Source organism: Sciurus carolinensis, chromosome 14 (genome assembly GCF_902686445.1).
Source record: "Sciurus carolinensis chromosome 14, mSciCar1.2, whole genome shotgun sequence".
NCBI lineage: Eukaryota > Metazoa > Chordata > Mammalia > Rodentia > Sciuridae > Sciurus > Sciurus carolinensis.
Window position 1 is genome coordinate 46,350,033 of NC_062226.1, and position 19,600 is coordinate 46,369,632.

The 19,600-nt window shown below is 34.4% G+C and overlaps 1 long non-coding RNA gene across 3 annotated transcripts in view; it reads right to left on the reverse strand.

The window, feature by feature from the left end:
* The window catches only part of LOC124963974 (uncharacterized), a 289,359-nt gene extending 270,200 nt beyond the window's left edge, over positions 1-19,159 (reverse strand). For 2 of the 3 annotated variants that reach the window (XR_007104855.1, XR_007104857.1), the window contains exon 1: positions 19,056-19,140. This is a non-coding gene — a long non-coding RNA (uncharacterized LOC124963974). Of the gene's footprint in view, positions 1-19,055 lie in introns of all 3 variants that reach the window. The other variant, XR_007104858.1, reaches the window with a different exon arrangement.
* Between the last annotated feature and the right edge of the window lie 441 nt (positions 19,160-19,600).

Sequence of the window (19,600 nt, forward strand, 5' to 3'; positions counted from 1 at the left end):
GTATTTCCTGTAAAGTTGATCTGAAATCAGAGTGTCCACAAAAAAGGCAGTGAACAGGACAGCTGTGAAGGCCACTTGAAGGGAACTATTAGCTACTGAAGGATGGCAACACTGTTTTGTTCAAATTCATGGTTGTGTCTCTTTTAGATGAAAGACAGGAGAGAAAAAAGGAATGGGAGGGAAACAAGCAATGTCTCAGAATTGTGAACTTAATAACTACCAAATTCTTCAGGGTTGAAATATGACTATTAGCGGGTAAATGCATAGATGAGTTAATTATATTTTTAAATTTTAAAAACTCTATTCAGATTCCTGTAGTGAAGGCTGTCTTTTATCAGTTGCCATTGCTAAAGTATATTCTTTAATAGCACTATGTAATAATGAAAAAGCCCAAGCAAAACTTCATAGAAAACTTCAGGGGGAAACAAATTAAAATATTTAAAATTAAATTAGTTTCAGAATAGAGTTGATAGCAATTAATATTAAAAATCATATTCCTAAAACGTGAAATACATGCGTCTGTGCATTGCTTAGATCTCAGAACAGAGTTCAGGAGCAGTTAATTTTTTACTGAAGTTATAATTACTTGGAATTTCAATACTGCTATGAAAATAATTGTTTCTCTTAAGGTATGTTGGGAAAATGCTTATTAAATTGATTAAATATTCTCTTTATATGGCAAAATTTCTAATAGTAAAATATCATTCTCCTGACTTTCTTAACTGGTTCATGATGAAAGTCAACAACAAGATGAAAGGATACTAGCCTACTGAGCTGGTGATTACTTGCTTAAATTGTGCTTCAACTAGATGCTTCTTAGTTAAGTAATTTACTGACTATTCTAAAAAAAGACAAATATAACTACAATGAAACTTGAAGTATCATATTATTAGTAATATAAATTTAAACTTTATTAATTGGTTGAAAAAATAGAACTTGTGCTACCTCTATTCATTCATTCATCAGTCAATTAGGTAGTCATTCATTTGTCCATTGATTCAGCAAATATTCACCTAGCCCTTCCAATTCTACACATACTTATAGAACCTGAATGAATGGTGATGAATGAAAATGAAGAGTTCTCTCTACCCTAATGGAATTATAAACCTGGGAACTGAAACACAATATGAACAAGTCATCACAAATATACTTTACATTTTATGGAAGTGTGATGAATAAAGTGGACAGGAATCAGGAGAAAAAAAATATTTTGAGAATTTACTACTTTAGTAGTAAATCAGTAAATCAGTTTTGTCTTCTCTGAGATATAAGTAACAGGGGAGAGCATCACAAGAGGAAACACTATATTATGCAGACCCTAAGGCTTGGTCAGTATTGAGAGAGAGAGAGAGAGAGAGAGAGAGAGAGAGAGAGAGAGCGAGAGCAAGTGCTTCCCAAGAGGGTGCTGGGAAATAGGCAGTGGGCAGGATTTAGATTATCATTCCTCTCTAGTGGGAAACAACATGATTGTTAAGCAGGAAAATGCCAAGATATCTCTCTCTCTCCCTCTCTCTCTCTCTCTCTCTCTCTCTCTCTCTCTCTCTCTCTCTTTCTCTCTACACACACACACATATATATATATGTATATAAATACATGTATGTGTATACACACACACACACACACACACACACATATTCCAGAGGGCATGTAAACTAGCATAATCCTTTACCTGTTCTAAAAGTCAATAAGAATGAACATTCAAAATGAAAATCCTACATTTGGTAGAAAAAATAGACATAAAAGAAATACTTACAATTGATGTAAGTTCTTTTGGCATTATTTATGAGGAAAGTAATTTAAGGAAATGAAAAATTTCAACTACTTTTCAAGGTAAAAAGGATGTACTTGTATCAAAAATTAAATCAAAATTGAAAATATATATTTACATTATTTAAATTACAAATATTTATAATTATTACTTATATTGTAAAGTCCATGAGAATACTTCATATTAATGTTTAGGAGGCTTGGCCAAAATGGATCCTTAGAGAAATATCTAGACTTAAATTGTTTCATTCTTTATAAATTGAAAAAAGTGAGAAATTTGTGTTATTTGATAATAGTCTAACCAAATAAATTATATTATAGTCACATTAAGAAAAATATTGTGTGTGTAATCTCTTTCATATTCACAAATATAATGAAAGTTTAAGAACCAAAGTGTTTTTTAATTAATGATGGAAAATGAGAAATGGCACATTAAAATGACTTCTGATAATTGTTGCTGCTTCAATCCATGTTAAATGTAAGTATAATGTAGCTCTCAACAAATAGGAAGAAAAGCATGGGAGTAACAGAAACATTTGCATTGAGTAGCCTGCACACAAACTAGAAATACAAACTCAAAGTAGCAGTTCCCTTCCCTTCAATCCCCTACCCTCCTTTTATTCCCAGATCCTGCATAGTTTGATTATCTAGATACAATACATACCTAACTGTCCCCTGAATTACAGTCTGTATTCCCCTTGCATGCAGAGTTCTGAATTCATGCAAAGTGGCTCATTAAAAATTTCTAAATTATAGTTGGTAATCAGGCTATCGCCCACAAAAGAAGAAAACTATTCCTTCTGTATATATTTAGAAATGTTTAAGAATTTTTAAAAGAGAAGAAAACGTATCTGCCAAGACACTTAGTATAATTCAAATATAATTAAATCCAAATAATAATTTGATTATAGAGATTAATTTTAAAATGACAAATATATTTACTTCCAAGCAATTGCAAATATTTTTGGATACCCAACTTTGTGCTAGTAAGAACGCTAGACAACTTTAGACCATCCTATTTTGTCATTGACTTTAAAAGCATTGTTGTGAAGAATGTAGGGTCGTTTACTTTCTGAATTAAAGTGTGTTCAAAGTATAACTATGTTGTGTTTAACTTAATTCTCAAAGAAATGCAAAATCCTTACATTTATTACCAAAATCATGGTCATTGTTTTGATTTAAATGTGAGTAACACCCCCACACAGGTTTAGATATAAAAGTTTTGTCCCCAAAGTGGTTATATTTGGAGGTACTAGGGTCCTGTAAGATGTGAAGTCTAGTAGAATGTACTCAGGTCTTTAGGGACATGCCATTAAGGGGATTGTGGGACCTGGGTCCTACCCTGTCTCTCTCTGCTGGAGATATAAGCACTTGCTCTTACATATGCTCCTATCATGATGTCCCAACACTGCCACAAGCCCACACAAATGGAGCTTCCAATCTTGAACTCAAACCTCTAGAACTATGAGTCAACCAGTTGGATCTCTTTACTTCCTTCATAAGAAGCCTCTGTGAGATATTTCACTCTAGTAACACAAAGCCAACTAATAGAGTCACTAACAAAGTTGAGGCACTCATTTGAAAGGCTACATGCAAATTATTCTTAAATGAATATCTCCATCCTTGATCTTTTCTCTGTATCCATAATTCCTACCACCTATTCAATACTACTCTTTGCATGTCTCATTCATCTCAAAATAAACATGCCCCAAATTGAACTGATTTTACTCCAAACACTTTTTATATTTCAGGTTTTTGGAAAACAAAGTGAACTCAGCATTCATGTTGTTACTCAGGTCAAGTATTTGAGATATCATCCTGTAATATTAGTGTATATATATTTACATATATTTTTGTTTTTATTCATGGTCCCAGCTTATAACCGCCCCCCCCCCAAAGTAAGTCATAGAAATTAGAATTTCTCTTACCCAAGGCAGGTCACAGAAGCCTTAATCTTCCTTGTCTTTCTGTCTTAAGCTCATAATAAAAAAATTATAATAAAATTCCTATTTCAGAAGGGTTGGACTGGGGATGTAGCTCAGTTGGTAGAGTGCTTGCCTCAAAACGGTTGCTGCCCAACCCTTCAAGGTAGGAATGGTATAGTGAGGGGTCAAGAAGACTGAGCCAATGGACCTTGCATGACTTCCCCACTCAGTCTCTTAGCATAGATCAGACCCTTTTGGTCAAATTGCATTTTAATATGCTTTGATAATGCACATGTAATGAAGCTCCATAAAACTCCAAAGGACAGGGTTCAGAGAGCATCAAGATAGTTGAGCATGTGGAGGTTCCTGAAGTGTGGCACACACAGAAGAACATGGACATTCTGCTTCCTTTTTCCCATACCTCATCCTATGAATCTCTTTATCTGTATACTTTGTAATATCCTTTATAATAACTCAGTAAACATCAGTGTTTCTCTGAGTTCTGTGAGCCATTCAACCAAATTAGTTGAACTCAAGGAGGGGCTGCAGGAACCCAATTTATAGATAGTTGGTCAGAAATACAGGTAAAACAACCTGGGCCTTGTGACTTGGAGCCTGAAGTTGTGAGGCACAGTCTTAGGGACTGAGACCTCAACCTGTGAGATGTGATGCCATCAATAGGTGGATAGTGTCACAGTTGGTTAAATTAGGGGACACCAAGCTGCTGTGTGCTGTAGAATTGCTTGCTTGCTTGGTTGGTGTTTAAGGAACCCACCCCTGCCACAATGGGATCACATGTAATCTGTATCATGAGGGTATTATAGGAGAAACTGAGTCTGACTTGGGTTTTCCTTCTATATCTTCAAACATCCTGTATCCTCATATCCTATATCCATCTTTATATATTCCCCCATCTTAGGTTAAGTTCCCATCCCTGGTTACTATAATATCCTTGTATATACAGCTATGCAAATGCACAGCATAGTAGTAGATGGTAAAGAAAAGTACAGATGTGTAGAAATGTTGATCTTCTGAGCCCTCTGAGAGACCTGGCTGGATTTGAACAACTAGCACCCCAGATCATCTATTTCTTCCTGCAAGCATTCTACCTGCCAGTTTTAGTGCTATGGAAACAATTTGAAAGTAATTCTTTGTTACATTGACTTAAATGACCCTTTACTGCTCTCCAACCCCAAATCCCTTTGATCCTTTCTATTTTCCATTATTCTCATCCTCCCAAAGCCCATTTCCCTTCCTTCCTTGATATTATTAGTATTCATAAATCAATACCAGAATCACAACCTTGCCCTTCTCTCTCTCAGGAGCAATGCCATACAAAAAAACTAACCCCAATCAAATCCAAGTCTCTGCTAACTTTTTGCCTGCAACCATATAGCTGAACACAGGTGGAGATCAAACATATAACTTTAACCTGCTAAATTTTCAATTCTGTGAATATTTCAATGAAATTGACACTGGTGCATTAAAATAGGTTAGAAATCATAATCTAGGGCTTACATATCCTTTATATATATTTTCATACATATATGGTAATTTTCAAATGCTCTAAGCATTCATTTATAATTTCTTTCCAAAAGAATAGAACTCTGAAAGCATTTATTTCAAAATGTATAATAAGTGGCATATCTGTTGTTCTACTTAAACTTTTAAAGGTGTCCCATATCTGGAATGATGGGACTTAATCAGTTAATGACAAGATTTTAGACCATGAAACCTTATTACATTCCCTTAGATTTCTATAACCTCTATCCCTCCTTCAGATAATTTTTTTATACTTTTTGTTCTCAAACACCAAAACCTTCTTCCTCCTTCTCAGTGATCTTAGTTGATGATCTTGTTTTCTATTTCACTGGGAAAATAGAAGCAAATAAACAAAATACTCTGCTATGCTCTCAATGCCATATAAACCATTGTCCTTCTCTCTGTTCCCATATATTCTGATTTTCCTCCAGCTCCTAACTTAAGGACAGCCTAGATCCACTGGATTGTTATTGTCTTCTTTGATCTGCTTAAGGAATCCACTTCTTTCAACTGAATTTTCATTTTTCACCCTTTCCTACTTTATTCTCATCTATACAATATACTTTAATATGACCATTTGAGACTGTTGGGGGCTATGCTCTGCGGACTACGCCAAGATGGTGCCTGGCAGCCAGTCAGAAGTTGTTTTGATCACATCGGCAGTGAGGAAGTTGGTTAACATAGACACACTCAGGTGCTTTATCATTGACTGCATTCAAGTGAGTCCACTCACACAACGCGCGTGCACATGTGTTCCCAAGTGCTCCTGCTCCTTTTGACCTTTGCTGTGACTGGGTGGCTGGCTCTTCGTCTGATCTTCGCTTAACTGGCATGGCCCTACCCTCCACCTCCTGGAGGGAATATAAGCAGCGGTAGGCAGAAGGCAGATGGCAGATCGCGTAGTGGAGGACTAAGAATACACCTCTAGGTTGCAGACCACAGATCGCAGTACACAGGACGCACCACTAAGAAGCAACTCTGATAGACAGTACCTTTAGCGTGCACCTGTAGCACGCACCTTTAGTTCGCAGGATGCAGGACGCACCTCTAAGAAGAAGCAGCAGAACTCTAAGAAGAAATAGATCTCTGAAAGCGTAGCAAGTCTCTTTTGCTCTAAGCAAAGTCTTTCTCCCTCTCAAAGCCTCTCTTCCTCTAAAATCAAGCAAGCCTGTCTTCCTCTATAAGCTAGAGAATAAGCAAGCAAGCAAGGAAGCAGCTCAGGAATAGAAGTAGTTTATTTCCAGTCCACCTCCAATAAATACCCGTGCGATTGATGCTGCAGGCGGTAACAAATATATGCAGAATTGTTGCTGCGGGCGGTGACAGAGACAACAACAAACAAAAAACAAAACACAACAAAACACCACCCTGGACTTACCATCCTCCAATTACTAGTAAATTTCCCTGATCCAATTTACCTTAAACCTTCTCAATAATCTTATCTAAACCTACTCATTCCAGTTCTTCATCTACCATTATTTCATAACTTCACTCAAATCAGGTTTCATCCCCATTATTATATTAAAGTTTGTATAGTTGGGATATCCAATAACTTTCAAATTGCCAAATTCAGTAGTTCTCAACCTTCATTTTATTCAACCTTACAATCTTATAGAGTTGATTCCCAGAGTATCTCTCCAGGAGAATCTCAAAAAATTCTTGCTTCTATTTGTTCTCTCTCTCTCTCTCTCTCTCTCTCTCTCTCTCTCTCTCTCTCTGTCTCTTTTCTCTTCAGCAACTTGGCTTCTATATATTTGCATGTTGAAAATGTTCAAAGGCTTAGTCCTTGGTCGTCTTCTTTACCTATAGTTACTTAGAGAATGTTCTCAAGCCAAGAATTTAATGGACAACTTCCAAATTTATGTCTTCAGCATTCATCTCTCCTTACATGAACTCCAGGCTTTAATGATCACCCCCAACCTTGTATCTTACTTGAACATCTAATTGTCATTTCAAATAATCTTGACTTCCCAAGCCAACCTCACACTCCAAAGCTCATTCCTCACACATCCTTACCACATCAATAAGGAAAAAATCTGTTCTTCCTTTTACCGAGGTCAAAAAACATGGAGACAGGTCTGATGTGCATTTCTCATAAACCATATCCATTCCCTCTGCCAATCTTCCCAGCTCTTTCTTCAACACATGGTATTTTGTCTCAACCTACATTGCTACAACCTGGTCCAAGCTGTCATATCTCTCACTAATTATTTCATTAGTCCCTAGTTGCATTCTCTGTTTTTATCCTTGTACCCTTCAGTTTAATCCCCACATAGTAGCCAGAGTGTTCTTCTTGAAATTAAAAGAGATTATGACACAAAGCAAGAACTCCAATAACTCGGTTTCATCCAGAATAAACATCCATCAGAATTCTTATATGACCTCAAGTTCTCCTATTTACTCAGTCCCTTTTTTCCCCTTTACAGCATATCCTTCAATTCCCCTTTTCGGCCATGGCATCATAGCCATCTTGTTCTCTCTATTATTTCTTGAACATATGATGTGTGGTCCTAGTCAGAACTTCAATATTTGCTTTTCCTTCTGCTCAGAATTATCTTCCCCAAAATGCCACATGCTTACCTAACTTGCTTCTTTCAAGTACCTCCTTATCAGAGGGGAATTCTGTGATCATCCTATGTGAAAACAGCACCCCATTTCCCACTTAGCTGATTCTGGTTTTCCCTGAGACAGGAATATTAAAAATTAATTCATTTTATTTTTTTTCTCCCCAAGCCCCTGTACAACATTAAATTCTTAAAGTGGGTAATATTTTTTGGAGAGGGGTACCAGGAATTGAACTAAAGGGCACTCCATCACTGAGTCACATCCCCAGTCCATTTTTATATTTAATATAGAGACACAGTCTCACTGAGTTGCTTAGGAGCTCAGTAAGTTGCTAAAGCTGTCTTTGAACTCATGATTTTCCTGCCTCAGCCTTCCAAGCCACTGGGATTACAGGCATGCGCCACTATATCCAGTGGCAATTTGTATTTGTGTGCTTGTTTGTTCATTTCTATATCTTTAGTATTTTGAAGAATCTATGTCATGAGGTAGGAATTCGACAAATGTTTATTAAATGATTGAATGTGTCCAAATAGCTACAGATGCTTATCTTTAGCTTATTTCTTACAGTAATTCCCTGCCAGTCACAGTACTTTTCCACTACCATCATCCCCTTTATAAATTTAGCTTCTTGAATATTCCCAGCTCCTTCAAGACCCAGGGTTTTTCAGGTTTTGTTCATTCTTTCTAAAGTACTCTTCCCTTTTATTTAACTGGCCTACTAAGAGTTCGATTTCAGTTAAGTGTCTTGCCTTGCCTCAACCCCAGTTTAGGTATGTGCCTTCAGTTCATCATCCTGAGCTGCTTCATACCACCCAATTGTAAATTTATGATGGTTATATTTGTAATTGGCTTTCATACCTGTCACATTAGACTATGAGCTTTCTGAAGGTTGATAACATCAATACTAATATTTCTCTTTAAAAAGCTCTCCTGACTTTTTATTAAATTTTAAGGCTTTCCTTTCTCTAATCTCACTTGACATAATGCCACTGCAACATTTTTCACTTCTACAGTAAGATGCAAAATTGATATGCATATGTTGGTGGATAGTGCCATGTCATACAATAGTACCTGAACTGATTACCAGTTCCTTACCCACCTCTGCCCACGACAAGTGTGCCACAAGAATATATCAGGCCAATTGATCAACTAAGACTTTACGGTTCCCTCAGTATCACAATAAATAGACTCAAGTGAAAGAGTGATATAATTTAAGATACATAACATAATTTTCCTAACCGATTTGGTTGGTTTACTTCTTTGGTCTTCCAAGACAGATATGTTCATTCTGAAATGTCTCAACAAAAGGCTGCTTCAGATGAAAATTTTTAAAAATGAAGCACTTAAATGGTGGAAGGAAAGTCATTTACTTGTAATTTCTTTTGTATCAGGAAGGTTTTTAAAACAAACACTCTTCTAAACAGTCCATTGTTGCAGGGCATTCTTCAGTCAGCTGTGTAATGTTTAGCTTTAAGGCACTGTCATTCCGTCAAATCTTTCCTTTCAACATTCAACAAACACTAATCAATACCCACTATAGGACAGCAACCTGATGGTGAACTTACAGATTTATGTCCTACAATACACAGGTCATTAGACTTGTTGTTCCCTCTTCCCAACTCCCTGCACTGGCCTGCATGGAATGTTCTAGCACAGTCTCCATTTCTCAACATCAGCATTCCCTAGCTCATTGACTCCTGTACATAAAGTGGGAAACTTCACTTCGGTGCCCTCATGGCACCCTGTATGCTTCCTTGATTAGCTTACTGTAAGTAAGATGTTTGTTCCTTTTCCTTTTAGGAAAAGGAATGAAGTTTCACCAGGTTTTTAAACCCAGAATCTAACTTAATGGTTGAAAATGTTTACTGAACGAATGAATAAACCAGGGTTTTGAAATAACAAATGACTAGTTACTGTACTAATATACTCTGACTATTCTCATCAGATAACAGGTTGCAAGTAATCGCTGAACATACAAAATCCATAACTATTCCTAATCTTCTAATCAATCAAAATGAAATCAAATATGCCAAATTTGACAAATTATCAAATAAAACAAGACATACATAGTGCTTTAAGTGAGTAAAAACAGCCGAAATGTTGAATAACATCAAATGTGAAGCATAGCAATTTCTGAACATTTGTTAACTATAAGCATACTTGAGTAAAATTGGAGGAAAAATTCAAAATTCAGCAAAGATTTTACATTGTTAAAAAAACACACGATTACCATTGTATTAAGCATACATGAAGAATAAATATTTTAGAACAATTTACAGATGATATGCCTAAATAAACAAAATTTAAAAGTGCACATGAAAGCTAGAAGTATTACAGCCAAAGTGATTTATAGCAGCAGCAGTGCACTCACAATTTATTCTCTCAAGCTTCTCTACTATAACCTAAAATTGTGATAGGAAAAATTACAAAGTTAGATAGTGTGAGGATGAGCACTTTTCTATTTGCTTAACATGGACTTTAACATGCTTTCCTTTTCTTTTTCAATTTGTCCCAGGTAAATTCAAAATTCGGAAAGGATCGTACACATACGCACACATACATTTAGACAAATCTGACTTTGGCTACTAAATCAAATTGTTTTAACATTTTACTATACAGGTTAGGTTTAAGACATAGTGATACCTCAAAGTATAAAATATAAGCACAACTAATTAAAAAATAGTTAATTTAATGCCCTTGATTGAGCCTGCAATTTAACAGTAAATCAGTAAACTTTTTGTGTTTCCTTTAAAAGAAAAAAATAGTTTAGCACAGCACATTGGAATGTTAAAATGTTTCAAGAAAGATTAATAACATCCAGATGATAGTTATTCTCTTGCTTTGCAAGTAAACACATTATCTATTCCATAACAATTGATTGCTTTCCTGAGAAATGTCCTTGATTTCAATGGTATTGTTCAGGCTTTTGATACTAATCTGTAAGATGTTGTTAGGAAAGAACCTCACCTCATCAGACATTCTGGAAGAAACAAAAATTCTGCACCTGATGAATCATCTATATTCTCAAAGTGACAATTGTCACTTGAAGAACTGGTCTCCTCTGAATACTTTCAAAATCAAAAATCAGAAGTATGCTCCAGAATAAAAAATAAATAAAATTTGTCTTCTTAAACAGAAGAAGTGCTATAAAAACAGAAAATCAAACTTGCCCTTTTCAAACTTACTTTGTTACTTTATGTTTTTGAAATTCACTATTTTTCCCTGTTGGTTAAAAAATAATAATAAAACAATGGACACGGAACACTTCATTATCTGTCACAAAAATTATCCAATCTACTTAGCATGCAATTTTGAAAATTTTGGTCATGTTTCTCCACTTAAATATTTTAAATCAATTACTCGAATTTTCAAATCAGTTACTTGAATTTTTAACCTTTTTAAAAAATATTGTAATACTTTCTCCCTAGTAAGACACAAGCTTTTTAAAGGACCACATAGTATAGAAGAAGCAGCAAAGTCCTGTTCTCAAATACCCACCTGGTAGCACTTTTCTGCCATGCCATTAGTCAAATACCCTGGCATAATCAGTAAACTTGTTAACGTTTCTGCATCTCATTTTACTCAGACAAGAGCAGTCAATATATCTTATCACAAAGTTACTATGATATTTAAATGGGAAATATAAGCATAGAAACATAATTTATCTTAATGGCAGTTATTTTTAGTACTTGAAAATTCTATTATATTTTACACACTAGCAAACTTTCTATTGCATTGTTAATAAATGAATGAAACAATTATTTTATTAAATCAACAAATACTGATTAAATACCTTTTTTTTTGTTATACATTATACCTGGATCTACATTAGTGTTTGAAAAGCACTATTCTAAGTGATGAATGCTATCATGTAATAGAGTGAAGTGGTTCATTAAAAGAGAGAGAAAATGAAATTCAAAGGCACTCTACATTTTCTGAATAATTATAGCAATGTTTCAAATATTGTTTTCAATAGTGTCAAGCGAGCAAGACAGTTCAGAAAGTCTATTAAGCAAATGCCTTTATTACTGGATACAGTTTAACCATCATTGCTGGGGTATATTTAGGTCTGCAATTTCTGTTTCCTCCCCAATAACACAAAAATGCTATTCCAACCTAAATTATTGTACAAAATCAACACTGTATGGAACTATGCAATTCAAATGCATGGAACTACAGGCAATTGAATTAATTACATATTATATGAATATATATGACATAAAATGGTTAGTACATATGTTTATATTGCATATGAAATGAGGGATAAAAATATTCTTTTAATCCACAAATTGATGGAAATTCAGAGTGGAAATTTTCTAGTGTCGATAAATATCAATAGCAAAAAAAGGACAATGTTGGTCCTTCAATTTGAATTCTCCTTTTAATCAAACTTTTCTTTCTTATTGTTTTCTGTGAGTATGGAAAAGAACTAAGATAGATACTTTTTACAATAGCAGATAATTTTTGAGATCAAAGACACTGATTAATTTTGTAGTATTGCTAGAAACACATCTACACAGAATTACTAAGCTTAAGGAGCATTAGGGTTACAAAAAAAGAGGAAATTAGATAAAGCAGGTGAAAAAAATTCAAGTGAGATTCAAGAATTTGAAGAACAGTAATTGGAGATCAAATATGAGCCTTTAGGACTTTTGTAAGTGACTGAAATATGTGTGTGTACATGTGTGTATGTGTACATATGGGAACAAAATAGTCTTCTGTAGTCAGAATAGGTCATATTAAAAGCTGTTATCATCTTCATATTTTCTTTGTCTCACTTTCCCCAATAACTTTTTCTTTTACTACTACCTTTTCTTTCCTATTACTTTGCTCAAGTATCATATCATCTTCCCCATTCCATTTTTATTTTATTTTATTTTATTTTATTTTATTTTATTTTATTTTACTTTTTTGGGGTGCTGGGTATCGAACCCAGGGCCTTATGCTTACAAGGCAAGCACTCTACTGACTGAGCTATTTCCCCAGTCCCCCATTTTTATTTTGAACAAGACTGATCCTAAATATCATTTTCCTGATAATAAACTTTAAAATTGAAACTTTAAATTAAGGGTATAAACAGAATTGCTGCTATCTATTTCTGCAAACCCAAGTTTGCTGACCTTAATTTTATAGCATGAATCACAGCTGTTCCATTGATATTGGCAGTGATTGATAATAAGGGGGATGGGAGTAATTAAAGAGCATATGATGTGTTTGTTTGCATCTTGAGTGACTGCTATAGAGTATATGCAATCAAAGGCATGGTACATTAAATAAATCAAATAGCCCCATAAATCAGCACCACCTGCCAAAAATGAGCAGCAGGAGTTTGCAATGCAGCAGGCCTGCATGTCGGGCCTTAGGCAAGCTATTACCTCTAGGGTGAAATTGTCAGAGCTAAAAAAAAAAAAAAAAAAAAAAAAAAAAAAAAAAAAAAAGACTGGATCTTTGGAGGATTTGGAATCACAATAAGACAGCCTAAAGGTGACAAAAATATTTTAACATTTGTTCAGAAACATGTAGTTTGTATGGTCTGTGCAGATATATTGTCACATTTTACCTTTCAAAGAATTTTATAAGTAGTTTACCACAGTGAAAAATGGAAACTCATAGAAAAGAGATCCTTAAGGTCAAATAGATAAGATTACTTCTGAGCATTCCCCATATTCCATACTCTTTCCTCTACCCATGTCATGTCATAAAGGATAATGCTTCCCTCCTCTTAACATCATAACTGGTATTATATGCACAGGTAACATCCCCTAAGAATTAATGATCCTGGAGTGCTGGGTTAATATATATTGTCAAATTAGAAAAGTTACAAAAACGTATATGAAATAGATAAATCAATTCAAAGCATAAACATAGTGGTTTTAATAGAGAAAAAAATCCAAGTGGCTATAGGTAACTGCAATGGGATAAAAGAATGTGCACTTTATAGTGCAAAAGTACAATGAAGCAACATGGTTAGAGTAAGGCTGTAAGATACCCAGTCAAGGCAAAGCCCACCCATAATGGAATAACAAAGTCTCACATCAAAATAAATATCTGGTTCCAGGATAAATATCTTAATGTAATTAACAGTTACAGAACATATCTTAAAAAGGACTGAGTTAAATAACTTTATTATGTTCTACTATGTGTCTTGTAAGTATCTTCACTCATTTGCAACAATATAGCTATGAGATTGCCAACCAGTTTATACTCCATGATTTCAAATCATACTTAAGGAAAAATCCTGAAAATCTAATTATAGATAGTTAACATTAGTAGAAAAGTATTTTGCCCAATAAGTTAGTCAAGAATGATATTTCTCACCAAAGTTCAAGAATAAGATAATTTTGAATGTTTTTAGAATAGTTCTAAGTTCACAATAAAATTTTTGAGGAAGGTAGAGATTTCTTGCATAAATCCTGTTCTTAATACACACACAGCCTCCCCATTATCATCCTCCATTAGAGTAGTATTTTGTCTCACTTGATTATCCTATCTTGATGCATATCACCAAAAGTCTTTAGTTTTCACTCACATTAATTCTTTGTGTTATATATTCTATGAGGGTACACATTTAAAAGGCAGTTATATTAGCCTGTTTTCAATTGCTAAAACAAAATACCTGAGACTGGGTACTTTATAAAAAAAAGTAGTTTTATGTAGCCCACAGTGTGGAGACCAAAATGCCAAGATTGAGTAACACCTTTGGTTCAGCCTCTAGTGGAGACCTAATGGTGGGAGAACATGTAGGAAGGAGAAATCACTGGGCAAGTGAGGAACTCAGAGATTGGGGAGGAGCTAGGCTTACCCTTTTATAATAACCTAGTCTTGCAGTAAATATTTGGTGTCCCAGAGGAACTAACCAAGGTCCCATAGGGAATAAGGATAAAATAGATAGTAAAATGACCAGGCAGTCAGGATAATGGGCCCTGTTCAACAACACCCAGAGGCTAACCAGTAGACGAATTAATGAGAATCTTCAAAGTCTATTTCAAATGTAAAAGACCCTGAGGTTCACCTGTGGGAACACCTCCAGCCAACTCCTTTGTTCCAGAGGTAGAAAATGAAAGGTGGGGGTGACCCAGATAGAAGTTACAGGAAGAAGGGATGCAAGTGAACCCAGATGGTAGCCAGGATGTCCTTTTCAATACCTATTTTACATAATTTTTGCTCAATGCACTGCCCAGAACCATATATAAACTACTGAGCTGGCACACCAAAATGTTTTTTTCTGCTGTTAGGCCCCCTCCCAAATGGTGGGAGTTCTATCTCTTTTGCTTAAATAAATTCTATTCTGTTTACTCTTCCCTTCCATGATTGTCTGTGGATTTTGCTCTTCAAAATTTGTGAGATGAGAACCCAGAAAATATTGGTGATGCAGGGAATTTAGTCTTATCTCAAAACTCCATTTCAATAAGAAGTACTCAATCTCTTTTGAAGTAGCACCTTCAATAATCTAACAACTTCTCACTAGGTCTCACCCCATAAAAGTCTCACTGTCTTTAAATATCACCCCACTGGGGCCCAGTCTTCCAACACATAGAACTTTGGGGGGATACAAACCAAACCCAAACTATAGCAGCATATATCCAGCATGATAGTGTCAGGTCAATACTATATACAGGCAGTATAGTTTCATTGACCTACAACTCCTCTCTTTCTCCCATTCATCACTTCCTACTGCCTTACTCCTGAAACCACTGATTATTTTGCTGTCTCCACTGGTTTTCCTTTTCAAGTATATCTTATAATTGGATTCATACAGTTTATAAAGGCCTTTCCAGATTGCTTCATTCAATTAATAACATACATTTAAGTTTGTTCTGTGTCTTTTCATAACTTCATACCTCATTTTTAACATTGAATAATGGTTCACTGTTTGAATGTACTACAATTTATTGATCTACTCATCTACTAAAGAACACCATGGTTGAAAACAAGCTTTGGCGATTATTAAAAAATCCATGATAAATATACATGTGAATATTTGTGTGTGAATATGACCAGAACTCCTTTGGGTAAAATATTTTTTAAAGCATGAAACTTTTGTTGCTGTGGTTCATATTGACTTTTAGATCCTGATTATCTTTGAAAATATGGAAAAAGTTTTAAGATCTCTATAAAGGAAAACACATTTATTAGGATAATCATGTAAACCATAAAATTTCAGAGTCTCATTTACTGATGCCCTCATTACTGATGCCCTTGTAAGGACTCGATCCTGGTTTAAAACCCTCACCCAAGAACTTTTCAGTATGTGAATAATTTACCTCTGCCTTTTGACAATATTTCATTCAAATTTTATTAATGATACATTATATATTTTTGCAGAAAAATTCTGTTTAAAATAGCAAGTATATTGTCAAATTTCATCATATTCCTTGCTACTGACACTGCAATTTAAGTGGGATGTATATTTGAGATATACAAGAAAATCAGTGAGATATTTAGTTAGTTTCAGGGAACACTGCCTTATTGTACAAGTAAGTAAATAAATAAGTACACATACACACATCTATCTATATATAAAGCATGTAGGTTGAGACAATATATTACAATAAATTACAGTATACATCTCAGAAACCTACTCAAATATTTATTTCAAATGCATTTTGAACAAAGCAATCACTTATCATTTGGATCAAACAGTTGGAGCAGTTGATGCTCAGTTTGACTAATCACCTGTCAACATACTTTTCAAAAACATTTGAAGAGCTAGTAGGGAGTATAAGAATAGAAATCGTATTTTGTTCTAATATATTGCTCAGAATCTGGCAAAATATTATTATTTGAAGTCAAAATTGGTTTTAAAAATTCACAAAGCTTTTTCTTCAGCCAACAGTGAATTTTCAGTATAAATTCATAAAGAAAAAAAAGTGAAAGATAAACGAGTAGATTTCCAATCCCAATTATAACAGTAGGAGACAGAAGAATTGTGCTTGGGTCATGTCGGGAGCTGAACTTGCAGCACCTTGTGACAGTGAGTCCAGAGGCTCCACCTCAGATATTCTGAGAGGAAATGCAGCCACAGGGAAAGAGGCAGAGCATTCCAATAAGTCAAACTTGGGATAAAGACCCTCCTGAAATCTGAAATCACAAAACATCACTCTGCTCTTTGCATAGGAGAATGGGAAGGGAGGTCTGTCTGAGACTTTATACCTAATTTGTAACACGGTTATACTATAATAAATAATGTATATTCCACTTGCACGTTTGTGAAATTTCATGGGGAAAAGCAACCTTCTATCTGCATCAAAGCATTATAGTTAATGGATTCAATAATTTATTTACTCATTCAACAATTACTCATTGAGCACTTACCTCCCACCAGTTAGAATGCTGTTCCTAAGATTAAAATGAAAAGATTTCATGACTGTTCTACATAATCTCAAAGTCTATCAGGAAAGCAAAATATGCAAATATTGTATGTACATGTATGTGTACATGTACACATGTACCTCAAACAATAGCAAAAGAAAGAAAGATAATTACCTGGGGTTAGTGAATCAATTCAAGAAGTTCTTATACCAAGGTGATACTGAAGCAAGTCATAAGAGATAGAAGATGGGGAGAATCATGAATAGGAAATCTATACATCAGGAAGGAAAAGTGGGAACTACAAGGGAGAGGAGGAAGCAAATGACCTGATATTGAGGACATGATCAAAATTTATTATCTTGGAGTTTCCCGGTATTAGATGTACAATATGTCCATGGCAAATCTACATGATGACACCACCTGTATATTGGTATCAAAACCCTGAAATATCAATGGACTCTTTGAACTGTTATCAAGTTTATATAGTCTATACCTCAAAACAGTGCCATGGAAAGTAAAAAGCAGCCATATTTCTTATTTGGGTAAGAAGGAAATAGGATATTCAACAAGTTGCACAATCTTTCTATGTCTTATTTCCTCATAATCATAATGGAGAGAAATTAATATCACCTAGACTTTCAAGAACTAAAGGAGGGAATATTTTTTTAAAAAGGGCTGAGAGGCATTAGTATCAATTATCATTATTATCAATAATTTTAGTTATTACCACAGCAAATACAAATACTTATTTATAGATAAGTTAGTACAGTTTCACTCCAAATGCAGTAACATTAAACAAATATATATTATTATATCCACCAGAGCTAATTTACTGATGCTTTAAATGAAATGTGAGGACTGTGCATTCCTAAACTCCACCTCATTAGAATTGCTATATGACTGGTTTTCAAATGAAATCATTTTCACGCACACTTATTCTCATTTTCCTGAAAATAATCTTTGCTGCGTCAATGCATTTTAAACACTAAACTGTGAAGCTTAACTTTTTATCTACTTTCATTTCTTTTTTTCCACCACCTTGTAACTTTTGCCCATGAGGGTGAAAAATACGGGTCCTTAATCCTGAGATCTTTTTCATATCAGATGAAGAAAATTGTTTGCAGCAATATCATGGTATCATGTCACATTTTATTAAAGTTCTATGTGATATATAACTTTGAGAGAGGTTCTAGAAATAAACAACACTGCAATTACTATTTTCAATACTATGCAATTTATAATTCTGTACAGTCTTTTTCAGGAAATGGATCTGGTAATATCATTCAATATATTGGGTTTCATTCTGATGAGATATTGGTGGTAGGGAAGGAAAAAAAAAGCAAATTATATTAAGTCTGCATCTTTCACATGGAATACTTTTAAGGTCTACTAATTGAATATATTCTGCTCCCCAAATATTGTTGAAATATTATTACATGTAGAGGTTAAATGTGCTGCAAACATTTAGAAAAATATTTTTCTATGTATCAAGTAGATTGCAATATCAAATAATGTGTGTGTGTTTATGTTATAAAATTAGGGAGAAAAGGAAAGAAATGTTTTATTTATTTTCCAAATATAAAATCTTGGTAAATGACAGTTATATATATGCCAAAATTAAATAGCATATCTCTTATTTTTCTCACCATTAGTATTTGATTTACTGGCAAGTGCCAATAACAAGTTGACAAACTTTAGGAAAAGAGACCATATTTTCATCAACATTGTAAAACCACACAGGAAATTATACCTAGGAATTAAGTGTCTAAAAACTGTTCTGATTTTTTCTGCATTCTCTATGTTTGTATAACAAATTTACATTACAAAAAACACCCTTGAAAATAAATACCACTCGATTCCAGTTTATAACTATCCTGATTATTTCAGAAATTAGCATTGATCCAGAGAGAAAAATATTGCTATTTGCTCTGAGAGCAACTCACCCTGAATGGAGCTTGGCAGGTCTAATTTTTAGTTGCTTCAAACTATGACACTGTGCAGTTCAATAACAGTAATAATATAATGTGCTGATCCACTTATGTTTTCTTTTACTCACCAGGATTAAATCAAGTACAAGATTTGGTTTTGCCTATCACTAGAATGTTGCTGTTATTCTTAAATTACAATTGAACTTTAAAGTCTAAAAATATTGATGGTTGGGTCAGGAATAGAATCATAAACATCACGAGTTATTTTCCTTGGCAACAATGAAGAAAATGGGAGGACACGGGAAAAGGCAATGATAGTTCATGTACTGACATTTGGAAAACCATACTCTAGATTAAGTATAACGAATTTTAAATTCAATTAGATGCAATCTTAGGTTTGTACCATTATTTTAGTCATTCGGTCCTATTAGTGAAGTGTGCTGCTGCTTCCTGTATGTAGCTATGATTCACTCAGAGCATCAGGAGATAAGTAAAGTGATATTTCGGGAATACACTCAGCTGATTAATTGTCAACAGGGGAATTCTGGCTAGAAAGACTG